The following is an 11,189-nucleotide window of genomic DNA, read 5'->3' as shown; positions in this document are numbered from 1 at the left end:
CCCTCAGAATATGTACACATTGAGACTCTGGGTTGATACAAGGTGGCAGTTCCTGTTCCCTGGGTACTGGGACGTGTGGAAAATCATGAGTGGTTTCCCCCTTTGTTTCTCCCCTTCTGCCAGGAACAACAAGAAGAAATAGCAAATTGGAAAGCAATGAATTCATCCAGTTTTCTCTAAACCTCAATCCTTCCCACCCGGATCAACCATTTAATTATTATTTAAAAATAAAATTTAAAAAAAAAAGAATGAACAAAACCATGAGATCAGCAGGGTGGTTTCGTAAACTAGGCCTCCGACTGTGGCATTGGCATCCCATATGGGCACCAGTTCGTGTTCCAATTGCTCTGCTTCCAATCCAGCTCCCTTCTTATGGCCTAGAAAAGGAGTAGACGCTGGGGGTGGTACACACCTACATGGGGACCCAGAGGGAGCTCCTGGTTCCTGGCTTTGAATTAGTCTGGCTTTGGCCATTGTGGTCATTTGTGGAGTAAACCAGTGGATGGAAGATCTTTCTGTTTCTTCTCTGTTTGTAACTCTGCCTTTCAATAAAAATAATTAATAAATCTTAAAAAGAAGAAGAAGAAATAATAGAATCAGAAATAATGGGTATTCCTTACCAGTCAAACAAAATTTCAAGTTTACGGACTAGTGTGTAGAGTATATACAAAATTCTTGCCCCAGTAATGGAGAATACCAATCTCTAGACTAAACGCTACTTCCCGGAACAAAGCCTAACAATGTTTGTAGAAATGCAAAATAAGACTGGCACACAACTTTAAAGTTCATGATGACTGGCAATCAATGAAACCACAGCTAGCTACATAGAAAAGTTGGGAAATAGGACTCCTAACATGGAAAGAAAGTTAATTAATTGACATTGGCCCAGAAATAACATGGATTTAGCAGCCAAGGCCATTAAAATAATTGTTGTTTTCATTTGGAAAGTCAGATTTGCAGAGAGAAAGAGAGACAGAGAGAAAGATATTCTATCTGCCGGGTCACTCCACAAATGGCCGCAACAGCCAAAGCTGAGCAGATCCAAAACCAGGAGCCAGGAGACTCCTCTGCGTCTCCCACATGGGTGTAAGATCCCAAGTCTTTGGGCCATCCACAGCTGCATTTCCAGGCCACAAACAGGGAGCTGAATGGGAAGTGGAGTGGCCGGGATTGGAAGCGGGATTAGGCACCATATTGGATCCTGGCATACGCAAAGTAAGTACTTTAGCCACTAGGCTACTGCACCAGACCCCAAAATAGTTTTTATAGCTGTATTACATGTCACAAAGCAAATGCAGACACTGAAGTCACAAAAAAATACATAAAAACTTAGTTTTTAGATATGAAACATGATGACAAAATATTCCACACAGAATTGAAAGCCTGTTAGAGTTTGCAGAAGAGAAAAATTAGTGAGTTTGAGATATTAATAGAAATAACCTAAAATGAGAAAATGATAAAAGAGAATTTTATAAAAAGCAGAAGAATAACCAAGCAGTCTCATATACATGCAATTGGAGTCCCTGAGGAGAGGAGAGAAATTGGAAAAGTGCTTACCATTAAACTATGTCGTAGTACAATATTTTAAAACTTTTTTTGCTTTGCTCACTTTTAAAAATCCCATTAAACTGATTCATAGTATTTAATGATCATATTTATCAAATGTAATTAAATAATATGTAGTAAAGTGTGGCTCTTTCCAGCTATCCGCTGGCTCTTCTGACGACAATGAGAATGTATGAAAGGTCAGCAAAACAAATAAGCTAGTGTTACTTAATCTAGAACCCTTAGAAGAACTGATAAAAGAATAAAGAAGACGTAGGAGTTTGGTTTTTAATTCCTCCCTACTCTCTGTCATTGCCCAATTTGCATGTAATTAACAAATAATTCTTGATAATTTAATATTGATATAGGTTGTTGCTTTGGATTTTCTCCAGATAACAGATTTTTCATTTTCTTTATTTCACACACAGAAAACACTGATTTAGTTTAGATAGGTGCAGTTATGTATAGAGAGAGACATACACTCACAGAGATCTTCAACCTACTCATTTTATTCCACAGACGACCACAACAACCAGTGCTGAGGCAGGCTACCCCAGGAGCCCGTAATTTCATCCAGGACTCTCATGTGGGCATCAAGGACCTAACTAAGTATTTGGTTCATTTTCCACTGCCTTTTCCAGGCCATTATCAGGAGGTAGGATCAAAAGTGAAGCAGCTGGGACATGAACTGGTGCTAGATGGGATACTATCATTGCAGGCAGTGTCTTTCCCCACTATACCACGATGCTATCCCTTACTTTTCTCTTATGATACTTCAAATATTTGATAATAATAAAAATAATAACTTAATAATAGCTTAATGGAGTCTCACAACATAAGTTACTATGCCAGGCTCTGTGTGCATAATCTCATTTCCTCATAGACACTTTTTGGGGTGGGTACTATTCCTCATTTAATAGTGAGGAAGCTAGTGTACAGAAAAATTCAGAGAAGTGTGTTTGGCTCTAGTCTAGGGTAATGAGAAAACTCATGTTCCTAAATCTATCTTATGCTTCTCTCCATACCCCATCTCCCACAACTAAACATAACAAAGACTTGGAAAGACCAATTGCTGGATATGGGTAAAAAAAAACCCATATGCTTATAATGCATAATTTCAGGTTTATAAAAGTTTCATGGATAAATAATGTTATGGGTAGAAGAAAGAAGAACCTCTTGGTGACCTGATAATAAAGGAATTAACATGAATTTGTTAAACACTGTATGCAAATCTTGGGAAATACAATTTCAAAATGTATCTTTCTTTCACAATGTAACTTGGTCAGCTTAATTTTAAATTGAAAAGGTTAAAATATACAAACTTTTTAGTTGCAAAGTTTATGATTTCAAAAGATCATCTGCTATACAGCTTAGTTAAAAAATGAACTGTAGCAAGGTTTCCGTTTCTTTTCATTCACTTCTGAGAACAAGAAAAAGGTTGAGGATTTATAAGAAAATGATTTAAAGCCCTGATAGAACAAAGGAGCGCTCTGAGAGAAAACCTTGCCTCTCCTCAATCCAACAGCTCGTCAGAAGTGTCCAAAAATCTCAACAAGAAAATATGAAACGATTTTGCTATGCCCAGCAGACCACATACTGAACCCTGGGATGTAACGCAGCCCATCAAAGTCAGAATCATCTAGAGAGTGGAAAACTGCCAGTAGATCACTTAAGGCGTCGGGCTTAAAATATTAAAGATGAGACAATGTTTTAGAAAGGACTCTGTGGCTATTGTTAAAATAGAATTTGCTTGGTGACTGTTATTTAGTGCACCAAAGTGTTCCCTGAAGCTGTGTTAGTCTATCTCACGTGTCTGTTCTAGGAACACTATGATTAAAGGGCTAGAGACTCATAGAAATCTTGGACCTTCTTTATCCCTCTTCACCCCTGAAGTTTTATTTCTAGTGAACAATATACGCTAGCTAGGCCAGAAATTTTTTTTTCAAGGAAGAAAATAAACTTTTCCAGTACTAAAGGTACATTTTTGTGACTTTTACTTCCGAATTGACTCATACAGGTGCACAGTATCATAGAGTTCTTAATGTTACTGAGCAATGATGGTAATTTTTTGTTTTGTCGTTAAAGTGACATTTATGATTTCCTAATGATGATAAGAGTTCATGTTAACTTTGAGTTATGAAATCTTTAATGAAGACATATGCTGGTCTAGTGATTAAGATACACTTAAGATGCTTGCTGTCCGTATTGGAGAGTTTGATACCTGCTTCTAGCTTCTGATACCAAGATCCTGCTCATGCAGACCCTAGGAGGCAAATGTGATGGCTTAAGTGATTGACTTCCTGCCACATTTTAGATGACCTAGGTTGGTGGTAGTCCAGGAGTGGAAGAGTAAATCCACTGCATGAGGTGGTCCAGCACTCAGGTTTCTTTCATCGTATTGGCATCAATTATTTTCAGATACGTGTTGCTCCAAATTATTTGAGATCATTCATTCATTCCAATTAGCATGCAAAGGGGTAAATAAACAGTTGCAGGGATAGGGGATAGCCTTACCATTCAAGTGTAAGGCAAAAAGTTGCATACATCACTTTGGCTCAAATTCCACAGGACAGATGTTGCTAACAGCTATACCCAACTGCAAGGCAGAATGAGGCATGCAGCTAAAATCCAGAGTAGCTAAAACTCAGAGGTTTCATTACTCAAGAAAATATGGAAAAACTAGCATTGACAAAAAGCTAGCAGCTTCTGAGCTGGTGTAGCATAGTAGTTTAAGGTGCCACTTGGAATGCCTACATCGCATATGATAGTGCCTGGCATTTTGTTCCACCTCCACTTCCAATCCAGCTTCCTGCTAATGCTCTTGGGAGGTAGCATATGATAGCTCTAGTACTTCGACTCCTGTCAGCCATGTGGAAGACAAGGATGGAGCTACTGGCTCCTGGCTTAAAACTGGTCCAGATCTGGCTGTTGTGGCCATTTAGAGAGTGAATCAGCAGATGAAAGATCTCTTCCTCCTTCCTTCCTTCCTTCCTTCCTTCCTTCCTTTCTTTCTTTTCCTTTATTCCTTCCTTTCTTCCTTCTTCCCACTTACCTCTCTCCCTCATTCCCTCCCTCCCTCTTTCTCTGTCACTTTGCCTGTTGAATAACTTTAACTTTATAATCTTTAAGTAAAATTTGTTAAAATGAATCGTCTCAACCACGTAGCTCTAATTTTATGCTTCTGGAAATCAGCACCAAGATATTGCCATTTCATGCTGATAAAGTCACTTTGGGCACTTTCTACAGCAACTTTCTACTTCTGGTGAATTTACATCAGTTTTGAGGCAGACACTTCCACTTGTGCTTCAGGAAAATGAAAAAAGGATTTCACTGTTGACTCTGTTTTAGTGAGAGTTAAATTTCTAAGGAACATGACATCTGGGCATGGTGGTAGCATTAAGGAAATTCAGGTGGAAGCTTATTCACTGTTCTGCTGGTCCCAGCTACTCAGACATGGATAAGATAGAAAATAACTTCATTTCCCCATGCCCCCAAATTTTCTCCTTCCATACTCCTTCTCTTCTTGTCTTACTTTTTCCTTGTCTTTTTTATGCTCCTTGTATTTTTTTTTTTCTCACTGCTCCTCCTCCTTCTCAAATTAATGGCTGTCACTAGAGATTTTGTGAATTATCCTGTTCCAAAGATCTATAAACAGAAATAGAAACTCAACAGCATTTGATTGCTTTTAGACATGTTCTAGACATGCTTGGTTTATGTGAAGTATGATCAGGGCCATTGTGGAATATGAATAAAAGATTTCTCATCTAATCTCTGAGTCCATTTTATAGCTAACTATTCAAATGTTGAGATATCGTCTCCAGAAAGATAACACTCACTTGAAAAGAAGACCTAAAACTTCTCCTTAAATATAAAGCAGGGTTGTGCAAATTAGGGGCAGGGAAAATCCCAGACTCTACAGAATTGTACAATAAAATTAAAAATTTTAAATAAAAATTAAAATATAAAGCAGGGTCAAAGTCAGAATTCAATAGTGAAAGACTGTTCTGTTAGGATCAAGGGCAATTAGGAGAGAGAGGCTTTTAGTTCAGGCAAGGAGTTTTATTAATCAGGGGAGAGAGTCTGATGGACCACTTCCTGGCAGGAGACTACTCCATAGCACTTCCACATGTCAGGGTCACTGCATGAAGGAAATGACTGCCTAGGGTATACAGCACCAAGCTTTTACATCTTAGGCATCAGGGTAGCAGATGGGGAGTGGCGGGTGCGGAATGGGAGAAGAAGGCAGCATCTCCTTGGTTTGCATATGCTTGTGATGTATAGTATGGGTACTCATCATGGCTGGTGTTAAACTTCTGTGCAGAGACAAGGGAGTGCCAGCTTCCTTTGGCAGGGTGGCGGAGTCACTTTGTTCTGCCCAACCTAACATATTCTAAAGAGAACTTTCAATAGAATATATTCCATCTAATTATCTTTTTAAAAAAGATTTATTTATGTTTATTGGAAAGTCAGATTTACAGAGAGATGGAGAGACAAACATCTTGCATCCACTGATTCACTCCCCAAGTGGCTGCAATGACCAGAGCTGAGCCCCAATCTGAAGCTAGGAGGTTCTTCTGGGTCTCCCACACAGGTGCAGAGTTCCAAGACTTGGAGCTGTTCCCAACTATTTCCTGGCCACAAGCAGGGATCTGGAAGGGAAGTGGATCAGCAGAGACATGAACCGGTGCCTATATGTGATCCTACACTTGCAAGGCAGGGCTTAAGCCACTAGGCTACCAACCATCAAACTGTCTTATCTGTGTTTGATGGTATTAATGGAAGAAAAATAAACTTTTGAGAAATACCATTATGTTATTTGCAAACTGTTCACACATATTTTTCATCATTATGCAAATGTGAAATAGAATATGTGAAATAAAATAAATTTTACCTTCTAACAATTTAAATATCAAAAGTGTTATTGGTTTAAGCTAACAAGTAAATATAAGCATGTTTAGAATAAATAATTTTTGTCCTTTGCCTAAGTTCATTGATCAGCTTGCAATTTTTGTGGTCTGGAAATAAGTTATATTTCTATTACTCTAATTCTAGAGTTCCCCATCCACTCCCCACTCCACCCCTCCACATGTCATCAGCTAGCATTTTTAAGACTGAGTTATTCTAAAAGCTTTAAAAGATAGCTATATTTGTATAACCCTAGGTAAGGTTTTCCAAGAATTCCACTTAAGTAAAGCATTTTTTTTCTTTCTGAGATAACCTTGGAAAAAAAGTTAAAGAAGACATTTTGTTTGAAGTTGCCTTTGATTTTAGGAGATAGTGTCAATTATTTATGAAAATATGGCAAAGATTGTGGCTAATATAAAAATACAAGGCAATTATTTCTATTTTTAAGAAGAAGAGAACCCTTATAATAATATTAGTTAAATGTATAAAACTTCATCAAGTTGTTTAAGCTACATGATAGTCTAGTTTTGTTGAAATAAAGCAAAAGGATTTTTTTTTAATTAGAACACACACATGCTTCCACATGTAAGTTTACTAGTATCCACATAAACTTTCAACTCCTGACCTTTGAGGTTTGGTTCTTTAGTTACGTGAATCAGTCTGGTTTTAGGAATGGGAACGTGAATCACTCTGGTTTTTCTGAGTAGAAAACAAAAGAGTAATAGAATTTGAAAAATGAAGACTGAAATTTTAACAAGTTATGTTACTCTACTTCAGGTGTCTCTCAGTAGAGGGCTGTATAAAACGTATTTAAGAACAAAAGATTTATTTACATTATAAATTTTAAAAAGAATGTGCTTGCAAAAGATTAGAAGTTATTTGTACACTGTGGATGACAGTTATATTTCAGATTTACTAATGACCGTTCCAATGATGGTTTTTTTACATGCGAATTATAAGTAATAGTATTTTTAAAAATATTTATTTATTCTTACTGAAAAGTCAGACATACAGAGAGACGGAGAGACAGAGAGAAAGCTCTTCCATCTGCTGATTCACTCCCCAAGTGGCCGCAACCGTTGGAGCTGAGCTTATCCAAAGCCAGGAGCCAGGGTCTCCCACTTGGTTGCAGGGTCCCAAGGCTCTCGGCTGTCCTTCCTCCAGTGAGATTGGCCTACATTCAGAACACGTGCTGCTGTGGATATGGGGAGAAAGGTATCCTACTTCACTGTTGGTAGGAGTGTAGACTTCCACTGTGAAAGTCAATATGGAGAATACTAAGACAACTGAAAACTGATCTGTTGTATGACCCAACTACCCCACTTTTTTGGGAATATATCCAAAGGAAATGAAATCTGCAAATGAGGAACTGACCTGCAACCCTGTATTTATAGCAGCACAATCCCACAGTAGGAAAGACGTGAAAACAACCCAGATGCCTAACTAGAATGGAATGGATAAAGAAAAAGTGGTACCTCCATCCCCAGAGCCTATGAAACTGTCACATAATAAATGTAATTAATACAATTTGTATATTAATTAAAAAAAAGTGGTACCTCTACTCCATGGAATAACATGCTGCCATTAATAAGAGTGAAATTCGACCATTTGCAACAAAGTGGTCCTGACTAAAGTTCATTATGCTCAGTGAAATAAGCCAATTCCTTAAAATAATTTACATCCATTTTCTGTATTTTCAGTGTTGTATTCAAGAAATATCTGCCAAATTCAGTGCCATAACACTTTTCCTCTGCCTTTTTTTTCTGGAAAATTTATAGTTTATCTATCACCATTAATTCCATTAGGTAAGAGTATAATATTTTTTGCATACAGACATCTGCTTTTCACAACAACCTTTCAACTTTATGAGAGTCCATGGTAGTTTGGATTAGACATGTTTTTAGGCATGGAAATGGTTAATTATGGTTAGACTCTAGATACATCTTAATGATCAGTGAAATAAGTCAATCCCAAAAGGACAAATACTGTATGTTCTCTCTGATATAAGGAAACCTTCATGCAAAATACAAAACAAATAGATATGTAGGTAAACATGTATAGGTACATGCTCATAGATCGACTGTATAATGGAGATTAGCATACCAGGAAGGGAAGATACATTTTAGTATGCATTTCTACTTCTGAATAAAAGATGGACTCCCAAAAAACTGTTAAAAATATTTTGTCATTAGGATACTGGACTTTATATCATTGTCTGTATCCACAGCATCATGATACACTTAAATAGCAGAATGATGGACTTGTGACTGTTGCTGAAGAGCTAGAGTATTGTAATAATATAGGGGAAAACAGAGGGTAGGGAAATGAGGAGGGTGGAAGGGGAAATCCATGTGCCTATAAAATTGTATCACGAAAAATAAAAAAATATTTTAAAGCAAAAAAAAAAAAAGTTACTTGTCATTGAATTTAGGACCCACCTGGATATCTAGAGTGATCTCATTTTATATTATTAATCCTATTACATCTACAAATATCTCTTTTCCAAATAAGGTAACATTCTGAGGTCCCCAAAACTTGCAGGTAGACATCTCTCTTGGGGGTTCTCAATCAACACAGGCAATATGGTCTCATTTGAAACTGCTCAGTCCTCAGCTGTAGTATCAAAGCAGCCATACAACAACACATACGAATTAATGTGGCTGTGTTACAGTCAAACTTGATGGGTTTGCTTTACCCTATGAGTCATAGTGTGCTGACTCCTGATGACAACTAGGAGGAAAAATTGTAAGGAAGCAATCAAAGGCAGTTAAGCAAGTTAGGAGGGAATAATAGTCACCAGTAAGATTGAGACAAGCTTGAATCAGACAATGGTGGCAGACAAAAGAGTGAAGCTAAATAATAGAAACAACAGGATTGGGTGATTGGCTACATGGGAGGATAATGAAAGTTTATGAAAGAGCTAGGAATTAGATGTGTCCTATAGTCAGGCTTTTCAAAAGAATATCTTAAGACTTTTGTATTTTCATTGCTTTAAAGACGTCACTTTCTATCTAGGCAAATTTATGTGACATACACAGGCATTTCCAGAAAAAAAAAAAAATCTGAAGATGGAAAAAGTGCTAAGTGTGCCACCACAACTGTAGTGTGTGTGCAGCACTTTGGAGTCAGATAGACAATATTTAGCTCAATGATTTATTTCCTAAAAGAAACAGGATAATTACAGGATAAATGTTCTTTCTTATTAAAAACTACAGTGTTTAAACAGCCCTCCTATGACGCAAAAGTTTAGATGATTGAAGTTTTTTTTTTAAGATTTACTTATTTTTATTACAAAGTCAGATACACAGAGAGGAGAGTCAGAGAGGAAGATCTTCCGTCCGATGATTCACTCCCCAAGTGAGCGCAATGGCCTGTGCTGTGCCAATCCGAAGCCAGGAACCAGGAACCTCTTCCAGGTCTCCCATGCGGGTGCAGGGTCCCAAAGCTTTGAGCCATCCTCAACTGCTTACCCAGGCCACAAGCAGGGAGCTGGATGGGAAGTGGAGCTGCCGGGATTAGTGTCCATAGGGAATCCCAGCGCGTTCAAGGCGAGGACTTTAGCCACTAGGCCACGCCACTGGGGCCCATGATTGAAGTTATTAATTGTAATTAACATAATTCACTCACTTATTATTTACAAAGCTCTGGCATGATACATTATGTCACTTGATCCTTTAACATCTCGAAGGTTTGGCAGATATTATCGTATCTGGGGTGAAGAGAAGTTAAGTGAAATTTTCCAAGTCATACACATAGCAGACAACTATGTATAGATGTGCAGTTTGGCCTCTTGATTTCAAATCTTGGACTGTTTCCTTTTCACTGTCTGTGAAGTTGGATCAAAGATCTGTGGCCATGTGTGGTCCCTATAGCTGGAGTGGTCAGCATGACCAAGAAGATAAAGATGAAATTGATGAGGTCTCAGGCCTCCAGGGTGGCCTTCCAGCTGTCCTTGGAGGGCAAGTGGCCAAAAAGAAAAATGTAGCTTTGACAGCAAAAGCAGAACAGCACTTTGGGCAGGGATGAGAAGAGAAACTGGACTCAAAGCAGTGCTGCAAACATTACAGAGTGCAGAGATAAAGCAGCAACATTATGAACGTAATCCAAAGGGGAGTTCCAAGTTTGCCTGGGCAACACTTTCAGGGCTTGTCAGTAACCCCATTTTTATCATTCTCAATTTAGGAACTTAAAGTTAGAATTGAGTCTTCTGATTCAACCCATATGTGTTGGGGACAGCAGGGAACTCAGAAAATCTGATAGTGAATGTCCATTAAATAATCCAGAGGATAAGAGCAACAGAAAACATTTAAACAGATTTTGAGGTTATGCCTCAACTGCCATGTAATTCAGCAATCCCTGCACTGGAATACATCCAAAAACATGACATTGTTCTGTCAGTGAGATACCCACCCAACAATGTTTACAACAGCACTCTTCTCAATAGCTAAAATATGGAATTGACCAAGGTATGCATCTTCAGAGGAAAGGATAAAGAAAAATATTGTTTAAATATATATAGAATATTATCTAACCAGAAAAGTAGTGAAATTCTGTCATTAGTGGCAAAATGGATGGAACTGGAGAATATACATTTAGTGAAATGAGCCAAACACAGTGAGACAAAAAAGATTAATGCCGCATATTCTCTCTCATATGTGGGAACTAAAATTTAAAAACAAAACCTTTTTAGTTTTATGAAACAACAGAGGGAGTCTAAGCTTCTTTTAGAGAATAATTTT

Source organism: Ochotona princeps, chromosome 2, assembly GCF_030435755.1.
Source record: "Ochotona princeps isolate mOchPri1 chromosome 2, mOchPri1.hap1, whole genome shotgun sequence".
Classification (NCBI taxonomy): Eukaryota; Metazoa; Chordata; class Mammalia; order Lagomorpha; family Ochotonidae; genus Ochotona; species Ochotona princeps.
The sequence above is the reverse complement of the archived record's forward strand: the minus strand, read 5'-3'. Positions refer to the sequence as shown.